At 34.5% G+C, this 18,687-nt stretch overlaps 1 long non-coding RNA gene across 1 annotated transcript; it reads left to right on the forward strand.

Moving 5' to 3' along the window:
• Window positions 1-10,779: 10,779 nt before the first annotated feature.
• Window positions 10,780-12,233, forward strand: LOC128290383 (uncharacterized). Its single transcript, XR_008280200.1, has 3 exons — window positions 10,780-10,859; window positions 11,329-11,415; window positions 12,038-12,233. It is a non-coding gene; the product is annotated as an uncharacterized LOC128290383 (long non-coding RNA).
• Window positions 12,234-18,687: the final 6,454 nt, after the last annotated feature.

Below are 18,687 nucleotides of genomic sequence, written 5' to 3' on the forward strand. Positions count from 1 at the left end.
CTATCGCTCGGTTGGGATCGGGATCCATTACTATAAATAAACACAAGTTCAAACGTCAGAAATCACCACACTATCATATAATCACATAAAATGGCATGTATAGCTAGACCCCAAACGCATTACGGTAGTCCTAGAATCGACTAAACCTGGCTCTGATACCAATAAAATTGTAACACCCCGAACCCGAGACCGTCGCCGGAGTCGAACGCGAGGTGTTAACAGACTTCAACCCACTTATTGACAATTTTCAGACAAGCTGCCAATCTGAGTACTAGTCGCTCCAAAATTCATAACTTGAGTTTTACAACTCGAAAATCAGTTCCGTAAATTTTTCCTGAAACTAGACTCATATGTCCATCTACATATTTTTTCTAGAATTTTGGTCGAGCCAATTAGTACAGTTTATTAGTTAAAGTCTCGCCTATTGTAGGGATCGACTACACTGACCTTTGTGCGTTACGAATTGGATATCTCCTGTACAGGGCTTCAATACTAATGCCGTTTGTTTCTATAGAAACTAGACTCAGAGAGGAATCTACACATATATGGAATGACTCCTAATTATCTCTGGTTAATTTAAAATGATTTTCCAAAGTTGGAACAGGGGATCCAGAAACCGTTCTGGCCCTATTTCACAAGAACTTTAAAATCTGTTAACTTATAACTCATATGACCATTTCGTTTCTTCCATATGAAAGTAGATTCATCAAGGTACACTTACATAATTTATTTGCTATTTAATACCATTCCTACTATTTTTAGTGATTTTTCACATCCACGTCACTGCTGCTGTCAGCATCTGCCTTTAGTAGGCTTTACCTATTTCATACTTTCCATGATTCAATTGGCCCTTTTTACATACATAGCACAAAGCGTGATCATGATTAACCATTCCAATGGCTAATCGTTTCAAAATAATTCCATACCTCATAAGGGTCAACATACAAACGATTATAGTTCTATGCTAAAAGCGTATATAAGCCATTTTCGCATGGCTATCCAAGTTTACACAAACCGGAAGGTACATGACCTTCAACAAAGGATGGTCCTATACATGCCATTTCAAAGTTCAACCAAAATTTGTACCAAAATGGGGCTTCGATAGTGTGGATGACTTGACTTCTTTGATCCCGAATCCGATAGCTAACGAGCGAAACCTATAAAACAGAGAGCCAAAGCAACGGGTAAGCATTTTAATGCTTAGTAAGTCTCAAGCAATGAAATCAGCTTTGACTAAGGTATTTTATTCACATGGCTAATTAAACCACTTTACTAATTCACATTCCCATACTCATACTTATTTCACATCACCGACTCTTATGTTCATACACAAAAGAACAACTTAGCCCAAGGCGGTAGCTCGTTTATCAACTTAGCGCATACTTACTTGTAAGAATTCAATTAGTACAAGCACATACAAACATACCTCTTTGCTGGAATTTTCACAAGTGTATAAGCTGAAATTTTACAGCAAGATTGCTCACTTCGAATCACATACTTTGAGGATTTAACCGGATATAGCGACTCATACGATTGCCTTGGTCATAACCGGTTGGTGACTTGCACAAAGGCCTTGGTCTTAGCCCGGATATATCAACTTCATACGAATGCCTTGGTCTTAGCCCGGATATATCAACTCGCACGAATGCCTTGGTCTTAGCCGGATATATCAACTCGCATACGAATGCCTTGGTCTTAGCCGGATATATTTCCAATGTTCACTTACATATATATCAATATTCAAGACACGTCCATAGTTCATTTTCGTTACTAAAGCTCTAACACAAAATATCTATCAACCTTTACTATTTCGGCTCAATGGCCACACAAACAAGGAGCATAATTTTGATATAATTCAAGTAGGGTCATCACTCGAAGACTTACCTTGGATGTTGTCGAGCGATTTAACGGCTATTCAACTACTTTTTCCTTCCCTTTATCGGATTTAGCTCCCTTTGCTCTTGAGCTAATTTACACAAATTTAACTTATTAAAATCTCATCATGATAGCTTATGGCGAATATGACAAGGAGTGTAAATGGTCATATGGCCATCCTTTAGCTCAAATACACAATGGTCATGCACATTTTACATCACAACAAGCAATTCAATACATTCAAACATCAACGTGAAGTTCAAAGTACTTGGCCCTTATATACATTAGGCATCAAAGTTGTATATGTACGAAATCATAAATCGAACTCAACACATTAGTTAATATTCCTCTTAGCGAATTTTCTAAGCCAAGAATAGGCATCAATATGCTTGCCTCAAACCGAATGCATGCACACTAATTACCCTCATGTGGCGAATATACACTTAGTACCACACACAAAAAAAACAGCATACATTTTACTACTAACACATTACATATCGTAATTCATTGCACATCTCTTATTTACTTCATAATCAACACATCATCACAAGCAAATATACACTTTGAATTAGTATATATGTCATACCAATCCATCATGTGCAAACATATATTCATGTAGGTGCAAGGGCGAATTCTCAAGTGGCTTATATCCAAATATATACACATTTCCAAAGCTTAAATCTTACTTACCATGCAACATGCATGAATTATACTTATGGATATATCATGGCGAATACCACAACACCACACCATTTCAATTTGGTCATGGTGAAACAAAGAACTTAGTATCTCATTCAAAAAAATGCTAAAAGAAAATCTAAGAATCTTCAATCCTCCATCACATGTATCACTTTCAAGCTTGTTATTTAACATGCAATGGCATTAACACCACATTCACTTTGGCGAATTTCATTCCCATGACATAACAAGGATTTGAACCATGGGCTAACAAGAACATTAAGCTAGCAACTAAAAACATGCATGAACCTCAAACATACCTTAATCTTGATGCAAGTTTAGCCAACCTCTTCCTAATCCTCTTCCAAACCAAGTATGAAGCAAAACTCCTTCCTTAACCTTAGTATTTTCGGCCAACAAGAGAGTGAAAAGAGATGAACAAAATTTTTCTTTCTTCCTTTAGGACATTCGCCAAGCTATGGAGGAAGATGGACACTTTTTTTTTTTTTTTTTCTCATCTACTAACATTAATTGTTTATTCCATACCCTTATTTTATTCTTTCCATCATAACCCATTTACCAAACATGTTTCATGACATGATTTTTGCCCATAAATCCTTGTCATGGCCGGCCACTAGCTATGGGGGGGGAAATTTGACATGCAAGTCCATTGTTTTGCATGCACCCTTTAATTAGTCATCACACATTTTCCCCTCATACTTTCAAAGTTTATTACTAGGTCCTTTCTAGTGAAATTCACATCTATAATTCTAAATCAAAGCATAAAAAATATCACACATGAGTTAACACACATTATAGGCAATAAAATAAATATTAAATTATTTTTATGCCTTGGTTTTGTGGTCCCGAAACCACATTTCGACTAGGGTCGTTTTAAGGCTGTCACATAAGTTGTCATTTATTTTATAGTTTGAGCATGAGTGACTTAGGATAAACTAATTATGTTCTAAGTATTTGAGTCTTGAAAAGATTGAAAGAACATAATGATAGTTTGTCACAATATTCATACATTGGTAAAGTTGTGGAATAATTTGCAATGCAAGTTGCTAAGAAAAGTACATAATGTTTTATACTATGATGATAACTTTCTTTAGGAGATTGTCACGAGACAATGGAAGAAAGAAAGTGTATGAATAAGGTTATAAGAAATCTTATATATGTGATGCTTTGCAAACAACTATATATATGTTATTCAATGGAATCTAGAATTGATTTTGTAACACCCGGATCCCAATAAACCTGAATTTAAGACTGAATAAGGGACTAAATTGAAATAAACCACAAGATGGTAGCCTATATTGGAAGAAGTGGGAAAGTTAGAAACCGAATTGGACATGGTTGAGATCTAATTCTAGTTTGGTTAGATCTTAGTGGGAGACATAATGATTAGTGATGGGCGGTTCTCATAAGGGTAGTGTTAGCGCGGAAAGGGCTATAAATAGCTGGGAAACAATTTCACAGGATTGATTTCCTTCCTAAATCTATTTCAATTTCTCTCGTTATTCATCTTCTTCGATAGCTCAAAGAAGGAGTGGCCTAAAGGGTTCTGCATGGAGCATAATTCATAAGGATGGAACTGGAAAAGTAGAGAAACCAGTAAACTAGTAAGATTCTTAACCCTTCTGTGTACGTAAAAGTTAAGAAAATGAAGCTATGAATCTTCAGAACTGTCTTAAGGGTTCTACATGCTTATTAAAATATAAGCTTTAAAATGAAATGTAAGCTTAACTAGTAAGTTTTTAGTTGCAAGCTACTGCTTGGAAAATGGAAGCTCTGGTGCTCGAGAAAAGGAATAAGCTATAGAAAAAAAAAGGATTCAAGTGAGTTCCAGACTCCAAACCTGTTGCTAGGTTTAATCATAATGCATAAACATGAAATATGATGATATGAACATGCATTGCATGACTGTGGTTAAACCTTAAAGAGATAGATGAAGTTAGGATGGGAATGTAACATTCCGAAATAGGGCCTAAACGGAACAGTGGTTGCGAAACCACAAATTCAGGGTAAAAAAAATAAAATAAAAAATATTTTATTATTATTTTGAGGTTCATGGTATGATTACATGATTGTGTGAAAATTTCGTGATAAAATTCTATGCATAAAGTGCTTAAATTGAGGTTAGGGACTAAATCGAATAATTTGCAAAACTTGCATTCTAGAAGTTTTAGTATGAAATTATTTTGGAATATTAATTAGGAGATCTTAAATGGTAATTTGACCAATTTTAAGTTCATGGACAAAATTAGGACATGGAAGGAATTTTTGAAAGTTTAGTAAGGAGGGCATTTTGGTCATTTGGTTATTAACATTAATAAAAGGTAAAAAGATGATAAAATTGTATCATCTTCTTCAAGTTACCAGCAGAACCTTACCTCTCTCCATAGCTGGGGTTTCTTCAACTTTCAAGCTTCATAGTAAGTGATTCCAAGCCCGCTTTTAATGATCTTTACGTTTTTGAAGTCCGTAGCTCGATAAAGCTTATGCTAGCAATAATTTAAGTTAGGAATCAAATTTGGAAAAATACCCATAGGTGAAATTTGTGTATTTTGATGTTTTATGATGGAATATGAGGTTTTAAATTATGTTAGACAACTTGTGCTACTTGGTTTTAAGTGAAAACAGTAAAAAGGCTTAATCGGTAAAAATATCTAATAGTCATAAGTACATGTTAGTGTGTGAATTTGATGTTTCCATAGAAGGAAAAATGATCAGCATGTCATAAAACATAAGAAAATAGGATGAAGTTTAATTTACGAGCCTTGGGGCAAAAGTGCAAATATGTGAAAGTTTAGGGCAAAAATGTAATTTTTCCAAAGTTTGAGTAAAGGGTTGTTTTGATAAATGTTGATATTAAATAAGCTAAATTTGCTATTATAGATCAAGAAGAGCGAAATTGAGAGTAGATCGGGAAAAGAAAAGTAAAGGACTAAATTGTAAAGTTTAGTCACATTTTGTATCGAGGTAAGTTTACAGAAATAAATGCAATATTCTTTTATTTTACATTATTATTGTCAATTTCAGCATTTATATATTTATGTTATGAAAATATTTAAAGTCGAATTTAAGGTGAAGTGACAGAGGAAAAGTGTTAGAAAGCCGGTTGAACCCTAGGAATGTTAGGATATTAGGGTTGACAGACGTAACGAAATGAGCCATGTAAGTCCATATTAGAAATATGGCTTTGGAGACAGGATTGAGCCATGTAAGTCCATATTATATATGGCATTGGAGACAGAATAATTCATGTAAGTCCATGTCAAAGACATGGCATTGGCGAGATATTGATAGACAGAACGACCTAGTATCCTTAGTATTCCGAGTGGTTCAACGGGTCAGGATCTGAGTTAAATTACAGTGAATTAACAGCAAAGGAAAAGTAGATTATACTTATGAAAAGGAAAGGTCGGTAAGAAAGAAGGTAAGGGAATAAAGAAGAAGATAGAAATTGAGAAGTAAAGAAATTTATGATGTTAGATGATATTATGCATAATTATCCATTATGTTGAATGTTGTGATTTATTTGCTTGTAAGCTTACTAAGCCTAGTGCTTAATCTCTTTATTTTATTCTTCTTATAGTACTTATCTAGTCACTCGGGATCGAAGGAAATGTCGGAGGCCGATCACACTATCAAAGAAATAACTCGGTATAATTAGGCGTTTTGTTTTGTGTATGGCATGTATAGAAACTTAGCCACTTTTGGTATAATATGAACAATGAATGATGTGTAAATACTTGCTAGTGATTAGCTAATAAAATGGCCGATGATATGCATGTTTATTAATATGTATGATTGAATGGTGATTATCACATGAAAATTATGAAAAATGTGAAAGTAACCTAAAACAGATTCAAGTAACAGCAATGACGTAACTTTGAAAAATCACTAAAATTGTATAAACATAGTTTGAAGATGAATAATATATGAAATTAAATCTTATTATGTCTATTTTCTTATGGAATAAGAAAAATAGGTAAAGGTATTATATTTCATGATATATCTGAGTTTTAGTGAAACAAGGTCAGAGCGATTTCTAGAACCCTATTTCAACTTTGGAAATTCACCATAAATTGTACAAAACTAATTAGAAGGTATACTTTATATGGTTATAATCCTTGTTGAGTCTAGTTTTAAAAGAAACAAACGGCTTAGTGATATGAATTTTTACAGGAAGAAACATGGTTCATAGTAACAAGAGGTTAGTGCAGTCGAGTTTTGAAACAGGGAAACTTTAACTAATAAACTGTACTAATTGGCTAAGTCAAAATTCTAGAAAAAATTAGTAGATATATATATGAGTCTAGTTTCATGAAAAATTACGGATCTTAATTTCGAGTTTTGAAACTCGAGAAATTAATTTTAAGTAACCATGACGCAGAAAAATAGTTTATTCGAAAATTAAAATAAGTGATTTAGAGTTGTTTAAAAGGTAAGATAAGTTTAGTAACACCTCAAGCTTGACTCGGTGATGGTTTCAGGCGTGGGGCGTTACATTTATTGGTATCAGAGCAGGTTTAGTCGGTTCTCGGAACAGTTAGTGTGAGAAAAAGTCTAGCTATACATGCCATACTTGTATTTTGATAGTGTGACGACTCCTGACGATTTTTAAATATTTTGTTTTATTGTAATGGATCCCGAGTGAGCTGGTGATGATGATGTAGAAAGTAATGCTTTGCTCCGTAGAAGGGTAGCGCCATCGAGAATAGGCGATGTGATTAATCGGGAGGAGTGACTCGAGAAGCTCTCTTCCAAGCTTTGAATGATTTGTTTGCCGAGTTCGTTAATTTAATCCGGCAGTTAGACCTCCACCCCCTCATGATTCTCAGGCTACCCATGTAGCTCAAGCTCCCCCAATCACAGGTACAGTGATAAGAGAAAAGCCACCAGTTGATAGAATTAGGAAACAAGGGGCAGAAGAGTTCCGAGCAACAAAAGATGATGATGCAGAAAGAGCAGAATTTTGGTTAGAAAATACTATCAGAGTCTTTGATGAGTTATCTTGTACACCCGAGGAATGTATGGAATGTGTAGTATCACTTCTTAGAGACTCAGCCTACTACTGGTGGAAGACACTTGTATCAGTTGTACCAAAGGAGAGGGTCACTTGGGATTTCTTTCAGGAGGAATTTCGTAAAAAGTACATCAGTCAGAGGTTTATTGACCAGAAGAGAAAGGAATTCCTGGAATTGAAACAAGGTAATATGACGGATCGATGAGATTGTGCTTAAATTATCGGCAACTTAACAAGGTAACAGTAAAGAACAAGTATCCATTGCCTAGAATTGATGATCTGTTTGATCAATTGAAGGGAGCTACTGTGTTTTTCAAGATAGATTTGAGATCCGGATATTATCAGTTGTGAGTTAAAGAGTCAGATGTCTTGAAGACTGCTTTCGGACTAGGTATGGTCATTATGAGTTCCTTGTGATGCCATTTGACTTGACTAATGCTCCTGCCATTTTCATGGACTTAATGAACCGAATTTTCAGACCGTACTTGGATAAGTTTGTAGTTTTGTTTATTGATGATATCTTGATTTATTCTCATGATGAGACTGAGCATGCAGAGCATTTGAGAACAGTTTTGCAGATTCTGAAAGATAATCAGTTGTATGTCAAGTTCAGCAAAAGTGAGTACTAGTTACGAGAAGTTGGTTTTCTTGGACATATTGTTTCAGGTGAAGGTATTAAGGTTGATCCGAGCAAGATTTCAGCCATTGTTGATTGGAAGCCTCCTAGAAATGTATCAAAAGTTAGAAGTTTTCTTGGTCTTGCCGGATATTATAGGCGATTTGTAGAGGGATTTTCCATGATAGCTACCCCACTGACAAGATTGCTGCGAAAGGATGTCAAGTTTGAATGGACTGAGAAGTGTCAACAGAGTTTTGACAAGTTAAAAGCATTGTTGACTAAAGCTCCTATTTTAGTGCAACTAGAACCAGGTAAGGAGTTTGTGATTTACAGTGATGCGTCCATGAATGGACTTGGTTGTGTACTTATGGAAGGAAGGTAATTGCTTATGCCTCTAGACAACTAAAGCCACATGAGAAGAACTATCCGACACATGATTTAGAGCTAGCTGCCATTGTTTTTATTTGAAGATTTGGAGACATCATTTGTACGGTGAGAAGTGCCACATATTCACCGATCACAAAAGTTTGAAATATTTGATGACTCAAAAGATTTGAATTTGAGGCAAAGAAGATGGTTAGAGTTGATTAAAGATTATGAGCTAGTGATCGATTATCACCTGTAAGGCAAACGCGTTGTTGCTGATGCTTTGAGTAGGAAATCTTTATTTGCATTAAGAGCTTTGAACACTAGTCTAGCCTTATCGGATGATGGTTTTATCTTAGCTGAGTTGAGAGCTAAACCGATGTTTCTTGAAGAAATTTGTGAAGCTCAAAAAAAATGACAATGAGTTGTTAACCAAAAGAGATCGGTCTGAGTCGGATGTAGAGTCGATTTTCGGATCGATTCGGCGGTTGTTTGATGTTCCGAGACGGGTATGCATACCAAGAATGATGAGCTTATTCGAAAGATTTTACAGAAGCACATAGTAGTTCTTTGTCTATTCATCCGGGTAGTATAAAGATGTATAATGATTTAAAAAAAAATGTCTTGGTGGGTAGGAATGAAAAGGGACATTTGAGTTTGTTTTAGATGTTTGATCTGTCGGCAGTAAAGGTCGAACATCGGTACCTTCGAGTTTATTGCGACTGTGCTAGTCCACGAGTGGAAATGGGATCGAGTTACTATGGATTTTGTGACAGGATTGCCGTTTACACCGAGAAAGAAAGATGCAGATAGGTTGTGATTGATAAGTTAACGAAGTCGGCTCATTTTATCCCGTTCAGTATGGATTATTCACTTGACAAGTTGGCGAGTTGTATATGTCGAGATAGTCAAACTACACAAGGTACCATTATCGATCATTTTAGACAGAGATCCAAGATTTACTTCACGGTTTTGGAAGAAATTACGAAGGCTTTGGGCACAAAGTTGAGTTTTAGTACTGACTTTCCACCCTCAAACCGACGGTCGATCGAGAGAGTTATTCAGTACTTGAAGATATGCTTAGATGTTGTGTCTTTGGAATTTCAAGGCGGTTGGGAAAAATATTTACCATTAGTAGAGTTTGCCTACAATAATAGTTATCAATCGAGTTTGAAGATGGCACCTTATGAAGCTTCAGATGGACGTAAATGCCGCACACCTTTATATTGGATGAGCTTAAAGAAAGCCGATTCTGGGGTTGATCTAGTTAAAGAAACGGAAGAAAAGTGAAAGTTATCGAAATTGTTTAAAAGCGACTTGACGAGACGAAGTTGTATGCGATTTAAAAGAAAAGAGATCGAATATCAAGTTGGTGACAAAGTTTTTTGAAAGTATCCCGTGGAAGAAAGTTCTCGATTTGGCAAGAAAGGCAAACTAATTCCACGTTTTATTGGACCGTTTGAAGTGATTGAGAGAGTCGGACCATTAGCATATCGGTTAGCTTTACCGATTGAGTTAGAAAGATTCATAATGTATTTCATGTGTCTATGCTACGTCGTTATCGTTCAGATCCGTCACATGTGATTTCTCAAACAGAGGTTGAGATTCACCGGACATGACTTACGATGAAGAACCCAGGTAAAGATTCTAGCTCGAGAGGTAAAGCAATTAAGGAACAAAAGTATTGTACTTGTGAAAGTACTATGGAATAGACATGGGGTAGACGAGGCTACATGGGAACCCGAAGAGGCTATCTAAAAACAGTACCCATATCTCTTCACAGTAAGATTTTCGGACGAAAATCCCTAAAGGGGAGAAATGTAACATTAGAAATAGGGCCTAAGCGGACAAAGTGGTTGCGAAACCACAAATTCAGGGTAAAAAAATAAAATAAAAATATTTTATTATTATTTTGAGGTTCATGGTATGATTACATGATTGTGTGAAAATTTCGTGATAAAATTCTATGCATAAAGTGCTTAAATTGAGGTTAGGGACTAAATCGAATAATTTGCAAAACTTGCATTCTAGAAGTTTTAGTATGAAATTATTTTGGAATATTAATTAGGAGATCTTAAATGGTAATTTGACCAATTTTAAGTTCATGGACAAAATTAGGACATGGAAGGAATTTTTGAAAGTTTAGTAAGGAGGGCATTTTGGTCATTTGGTTATTAACATTAATAAAAGGTAAAAAGATGATAAAATTGTATCATCTTCTTCAAGTTACCAGCAGAACCTTACCTCTCTCCATAGCTGGGGTTTCTTCAACTTTCAAGCTTCATAGTAAGTGATTCCAAGCCCCGTTTTTAATGATCTTTACGTTTTTGAAGTCCCGGTAGCTCGATAAAGCTTATGCTAGCAATAATTTAAGTTAGGAATCAAATTTGGAAAAATACCCATAGGTGAAATTTGTGTATTTTGATGTTTTATGATGGAATATGAGGTTTTAAATTATGTTAGACAACTTGTGCTACTTGGTTTTAAGTGAAAACGAGTAAAAAGGCTTAATCGGTAAAAATATCTAATAGTCATAAGTACATGTTAGTGTGTGAATTTGATGTTTCCATAGAAGGGAAAAATGATCAGCATGTCATAAAACATAAGAAAATAGGATGAAGTTTAATTTACGAGCCTTGGGGCAAAAGTGCAAATATGTGAAAGTTTAGGGGCAAAAATGTAATTTTTCCAAAGTTTGAGTAAAGGGTTGTTTTGATAAATGTTGATATTAAATAAGCTAAATTTGCTATTATAGATCAAGAAGAGCGAAATTCGAGAGTAGATCGGGGAAAAGAAAAAGTAAAGGACTAAATTGTAAAGTTTAGTCACATTTTGTATCGAGGTAAGTTTACTGATAAATAAATGCAATATTCTTTTATTTTACATTATTATTGTCAATTTCAGCATTTATATATTTATGTTATGAAAATATTTAAAGTCGAATTTAAGGTGAAGTGACAGAGGAAAAGTGTTAGAAAGCCGGTTGAACCCTAGGAATGTTAGGATATTAGGGTTGATGGGAATGAATCTAAATGAGCCATGTAAGTCCATATTAGAAATATGGCTTTGGAGACAGGATTGAGCCATGTAAGTCCATATTATATATGGCATTGGAGACAGGAATAATTCATGTAAGTCCATGTCAAAGACATGGCATTGGCGAGATATTGATGACAGAAGCGACCCTAGTATCCTTAGTATTCCGAGTGGTTCAACGGGTCAGGATACGAGTTAAATTACAGTGAATTAACAGCAAAGGAAAAGTAGATTATACTTATGAAAAGGAAAGGTCGGTAAGAAAGAAGGTAAGGGAATAAAGAAGAAGATAGAAATTGAGAAGTAAAGAAATTTATGATGTTAGATGATATTATGCATAATTATCCATTATGTTGAATGTTGTGATTTATTTGCTTGTAAGCTTACTAAGCCTAGTGCTTAATCTCTTTATTTTCTTCTTCTTATAGTACTTATCTAGTCACTCGGGGATCGAAGGAAATGTCGGAGGCCGATCACACTATCAAAGAAATAACTCGGTATAATTAGGCGTTTTGTTTTGTGTATGGCATGTATAGAAACTTAGCCACTTTTGGTATAATATGAACAATGAATGATGTGTAAATACTTGCTAGTGATTAGCTAATAAAAATGGCCGATGATATGCATGTTTATTAATATGTATGATTGAATGGTGATTATCACATGAAAATTATGAAAATGTGAAAGTAACCTAAAAACAGATTCAAGTAACAGCAATGACGTAACTTTGAAAAATCACTAAAATTGTATAAACATAGTTTGAAGATGAATAATATATGAAATTAAAGCTTATTATGTCTATTTTCTTATGGAATAAGAAAAATAGGTAAAGGTATTATATTTCATGATATATCTGAGTTTTAGTGAAACAAGGTCAGAACGATTTCTAGAACCCCTGTTTCAACTTTGGAAATTCACCATAAATTGTACAAAACTAATTAGAAGGTATACTTTATATGGTTATAATCCTTGTTGAGTCTAGTTTTAAAATAAACAAACGGCTTAGTGATATGAATTTTTACAGGAAGAAACATGGTTCGTAGTAACAAGAGGTTAGTGCAGTCGAGTTTTGAAACAGGGAAACTTTAACTAATAAACTGTACTAATTGGCTAAGTCAAAATTCTAGAAAAAATTAGTAGATATATATATGAGTCTAGTTTCATGAAAAAATTACGGATCTTAATTTCGAGTTTTGAAACTCGAGAAATTAATTTTTAAGTAACCATGACGCAGAAAAATAGTTTATTCTGAAAATTAAAATAAGTGATTTAGAGTTGTTTAAAAGGTAAGATAAGTTTAGTAACACCTCAAGCTTGACTCCGGTGATGGTTTCGGGCGTGGGGGCGTTACAGGGAATGAGGAAAGAACCCATTAGTTACCGCCTTGGACGAAGCTCTAGGCATTACAGAGGGAACATTAAGTGTTCGAGCATCAAGGTTAGGTTGTGTTAAAGAGGTAATGGGAGGAGGATTCGGGAAATGAAATAATGTAATGGTATTTACCGCAACAGAGGTATTGATTGGTCTTTCGGGGCAACACCATGACGATGGTATATGGCGTAAGACCATAGATGAAAAACGCTATGACAGTCTAGTATAAGGTATGTAATGTAAGACCATGGATGAAAGATGCCATTGCAATATGGTATACAATAAAGGTATATAGCGTAAGAACATAGGTGAAAGATTTCATGGTGATAAGGTATAAGGTACAAGGTGTAAGGTATACGGTGTAAGACCATAGATGAAAGGCGTTATGACAGCCAGGTATGTTGAGTAAGATCATAGATAAAATACTACATGACATCATAAGATAGTACGTTATCATGTCAGATAGGTATAAGAGTATGGATGAAAGACTCCATGGCATCTATAAAGATGAAGTCTGCCGAGATAGTAAATACAGAACAAAGTAAGTCCTTTGGAATAGAAAAAACGAGGTAAGCACGCTGGGACTATAAACACGGGCAAGTCCATTGGGATGAGAGAAATGAGATGAGAAGAGTGTAAGACCCTAGTTAGGCTACAGCACCCCATAGAGTCTGTCAGGACACAGATGCTGAAAGACAGCCCAGATCTCAAGTGTAGGGTATAGGCTTGAGCGACCAGTGTGAGAAACCCCATCTATGGGGGGAAGTGTAATGCCCCTTACCCGTATTCAATACCGAAATAGGGTACGAGGCATTACCAGACTTAAACATAATTAAAAATACACAAATATGGATCATAAAACTCATTCAAAATTAAATATTATTCAAACACATGCTTAAAGTTCCTTATACGGGCCTATGAGGCCTAAAACATATGTTGGAGATAGTTTATGACCAAACCAAGAACTTTCAGAGTTTTGAGAAAACTTAAGAAAGTTTTATCATGAAATAGGGCCACGCGCCCTTGTGGATAAGGACACGGCTGTGTGGGTAGGCCGTGTGGTCACACACGCCCGTGTCCCAAACCCGTGGAGCTCTCTGACTTGCATTCAAGAAAAAACTTGAGTCACACGGCCTAAGCACACGCCCATGTTGCTAGGCCGTGTGATAATTAAATTTCACATTTTAGGTGTAGACTTCACACGGCCGTATCACACGGTCATGTTAAAGCCTGTGTCTTTCACACAGCCAAGCCACACGCCCGTATGCTAGGCCGTGTGCCTAAACCTGGACATTTTGTTACTCATTTTTAAGTTGCAGGGGACACACGGCCTTATCACATGCCCATATGGTAGGCCGTGTGTCACAAAGAGCCTAGATACATGCCCATGTGTCTACCCGTGTGGACGAAAATAGGCCTTTTAAGACCACTTTTCTCACCCTCATACTAACCTCCTACACAAAAACACATTTATTGTAACAACCCAATTTTGACCCTAATTGGAACGGTGGTTTCAGGACCACGAATCTGATTCAGAATAATATTTAAATATTATTTTCTATGTTAAAAAGTGTGAAGTTGCTTTTGTGAAAGTTTCATTTAAAAATTTTAGTGTTTGGAGGTCGATTGATGAAAAAGGGTTTAATCGCGTAAAATGATAAATTTAAGGGTTAATGTATAAGGGCCAAATTATGATTGTTTTTATATTATGGAAAATTTAAGGGTTAATGTATAAGGGCCAAATTATGATTGTTTTTTGCAATTTGGCCATAAATAGGATTTAGTGGCCGGCCAATATGCATAAATTAATGACTTGAATTGTTTATTATATTTTATGGCATTATGGTATATTTTAATATATTATATTTGATAAAAGATGAAAGTGTTCATCTTTCTTATTATTTTTGGCCGAAACTAAGAGAAAGAAAAGAAAGTTTAAGCTTTGATATTTTTGGTCTTTGCAAATTCAATTAGGTAGGTGATTTGAGTTCAGTTTTTTTTAATTTTTACGTTTTTGAGATCGTTGCTTTGAATACTATAAAGCCCATGCTTGGAATTTTGAAATTTGATTATGTATTCATGAAGTGTCATTGTTGATAGTTTGATGAAATTTATGTTTGATGTTAGAAAATAAAATAATTGTGTTAGATTAACATTTTTGGTATTTGGATTTTTGGTAATTTTGAGCATTTAAGGTTAAATTGCGAAAATACTAAATTAAAGGACTAGGTTGTGAAATTAGTGAAATGGGAGGACTTATGTAAGCCTAGTAAACATTCGGCCTTAGCATTGTATATGCAAATTCTTCATATTTTGTGTTTTGTGAAAATTGGATTAAATTGTAAAAGTGCATAATGTTAGGGGTAAATTGGTAAATTTCTCAATTATGTGTATTTGGACTTAAATGAATGAAATTCTATTTGAATGAGCTTAATTTGGAACTTTTTAGATCAAGAACCAAAAAGATCGGACGTAGATCGGGAAAAATAAAAAAAATTTGAGTAGTCGAATTCAACTGTCCGTCGATATCCGAGGTAAGTTATTAAGTAATTTATTTTTTGTTGATTAAATTTAAATCAATTTAAGTATATGAGCCTAATTGAATTACATGAAAGATTGATGTTGCCGAATTCAAAGGGAATTGATGAATTTAAATTGATGTGTATTGAGTAATGGAATTTAGGCACTAAGTGTGCGAGTATAAACGATTACGGATGTGAATCTTGCACTAAGTGTGCGAATGTGGTTATTGAGCACTAAGTGTGCGAGTTTAAATATCGAGCACTAAGTGTGCAAACTCGATATATATTTCCGAGTAAACATTAGCACTAGGTGTGCGATTTATTTGAGTAGATTGGGAATGGTTGAATGAATTAAAACTTCAAATTTCTTGATGAACAACTATGATGTATAGCTCAAGTTTGTGCAGGTGAGTATCGATTCTATGTGATGGATATTATAAATTGAAAGTATGTATAATGATAGATTGGTTTTAATGGATTTGTGCTCGAATATATTAATGTTATATGATGATGGAATGCTAAATGCATTCGGTTTTGTGTTTGAGAGTAATGTAATATATTGTGGTTGAGCAGATGCTTATTGGACTTAGTTGAAATTAAGTATATGATTAATAAATTGCCTTGAATGTGGTAAGATATTGACTAAATGACCTAGTAGCATGACGTAGTTAGATGATACTAGACTATTAAATTGAATTTGGAGTTTTTGATGCTTATAACTTACTAAGCTATGGTAGCTTATTTTGGATGTGTTTTTCTTGTCTCTATTTTATAGATTTTGGAGATCGTTATGCCTCAGGGATCGTTAGTAAAGTCATCCACACTATCTTCAATATTTTGGTACTTTTAAAAGTTGGTTTGGTACTTATGGCATGTATAAGCTAATAACTCTTTTGGAGATGTTTAAATTTCATATATGTATAATGGTTAAGTCATGCGAAAATGACTTAATTAACATGTTAAAGTTTGGTTATGTTTGGTTGTGGTTTGAGTTTGCCTTTATTTGTGATACCTAAACTATGCGTATTTGATTATGGTAATGATCAATATGGGTTATAATATTAGTTTGGTAAAATTTGAATATGATGGAATAATGAGCATTAATTGAGTCTAAGTATTATATGCTATGGTGGTGTAAGTTTAATCATGATATGTATATGTTGTGATAAGTGAGTTGTTTTATATGTTCTTGGTTGATGATCGAATATTTATTCTTATAATTTGATGAATTGTGGGTTGGATATTGATTTTGGTGGTAATGGCAAGCATGAGTATGTTTTAAGCTTATGAATTGGTATTTATATTCAGTTTATTATATATATATGATTTTGGTATGCATATTGAGCATATATGGTTTTATATAGAAGTTCAAAATAGTTGAAATGGACATGGTCATTTTTCTTAAACATTGATGAGAAATAATGCACATTTGGTCTTGTTATAACGTTACTTTATGCGCATAATTTTTGTTAAGTATATATATATATCTTATTTTGTTGAGTAAATATCAAGCATTGATGGCATTCGGTTTAACTTATTAATTGTTTTTAAATGAATTCGTAAAATGGTCAATTGACTTTGTAAGTAAGTATAAGCAAATGAGTTGGTAACTAACCAGGTTCAAAAGAGACTAAAGGAACCGTGACACTGATTTGTGTTAGTTTTATTAATGAATTCTTTTCATATTTTCTTGTTTTGCTCATACATTATACTATGTTTGCATATACATGTTGAATTTACTGTGTAATTTTATATTGGCATGAGTTTTTATAACATATTTTTTTATAAGCTTAAAATTTTGATTAGAAATATATTTATTTATAAATTTGGCTTGGTAGCATAGTATTGTATAGTCTAATTTTGCTATATTAGGTAATACCTCATAACCCCTTCGGCGACGGAATTGGGTTAGAGGGTGTTACATTTATATACCAATAAAGTCCAACCAATCAACCAATTCAAGCCAAAACATGTATATTTCATTGATCGCGTGATTCGTAACAAGTAATAAATATTTATAATAAAGATCAAACCTAGACTAACTATTATCACGACAAAAAGGCAAACGCACCTATCGAACAATAGTATAGTAATGGCAAGACCGGGATATCGTACCCAAGGGAACCAAAAGTACTAGTAATAACTATTTTTTTATTATCTAGCCTAAGAATAAAAAGGGTTTGTTTTAATTAACTAATTATTAAAACTAAGAACGCATAGAGAAAAGAATTGGGGAATTACTTTTAGGAAAATCAATTGACTTGAGACAATACCTAAGGAAAAATCCACCTAGACTTGTTATTCTGGCTCCGAATCGGACGATTTATTCATTTAACTTGTTCCTTAAAGATCCCTACGTTATGTTATTATCCCTATTCAAGACTAATAACGTCTAATCCCTAGATTGAATAACCGAGACTTTTCTCTAATTAACACTCTAGGGTTGCATTAACTCGATATATGTATCCCCTTATTAGGTTTCACCCTAATCGGGAAAAATCTTGTCACCCTATTTCTAGGCGCGCAATCAACTCCGCTTAATTATGACAAATGTACTCTTAGACAAGGTCTATTCCTCCTCTGAATAAGAGCGTGTCTTGAATCAGTATCCTGGGATATCAAAACAAGAATTAAGAACACATAATTAAGAACAAGTTAAATATTTATCATACGATTCAAAAAATAATAACAAGATTCGTCTTAGGTTTTATTCCCCTTAGGTATTTAGGGGTTTAGTTCATAACTAAATAGGAAAACATCTCAGAAGAATAAATAATACAAAACATAAAGAAAACCCAAAACTCCTAAAGGGAAATTGAGGAGAGATCTTTAGTATTGATGATGAATCCGGCTTCCGAGATGGATCAATCAGCTTTCTTAGGGTAATTTCTTACCCCTCTTCTCCATCCCCCTTTTCTTCCTTCTATAGGGTGTATTTATAGGCTTTGGAATGCCTAAGAGCCCTCAAAATTAGCCTTTTTCTGCATTGGACTCAACTTGGGCTCGGCAGGGACACGCCCGTGTTCGATTACTTCAAGCCGTGCTCGAACCTGCCAAATTGCCACGGCCGTATGGTCTGCCCGTGTGAGGAGGTCTAGGCGGTGTTGATTTCATGCTCTGGCCCATTTTCTTCGTTTTTGGCCCGTTTCTTGTTCCTTTTTCTCTCCTATGCTCTCCTAAGTATA

This window comes from Gossypium arboreum, chromosome 1, assembly GCF_025698485.1.
Source record: "Gossypium arboreum isolate Shixiya-1 chromosome 1, ASM2569848v2, whole genome shotgun sequence".
In the NCBI taxonomy this organism is placed as follows: Eukaryota; Viridiplantae; Streptophyta; class Magnoliopsida; order Malvales; family Malvaceae; genus Gossypium; species Gossypium arboreum.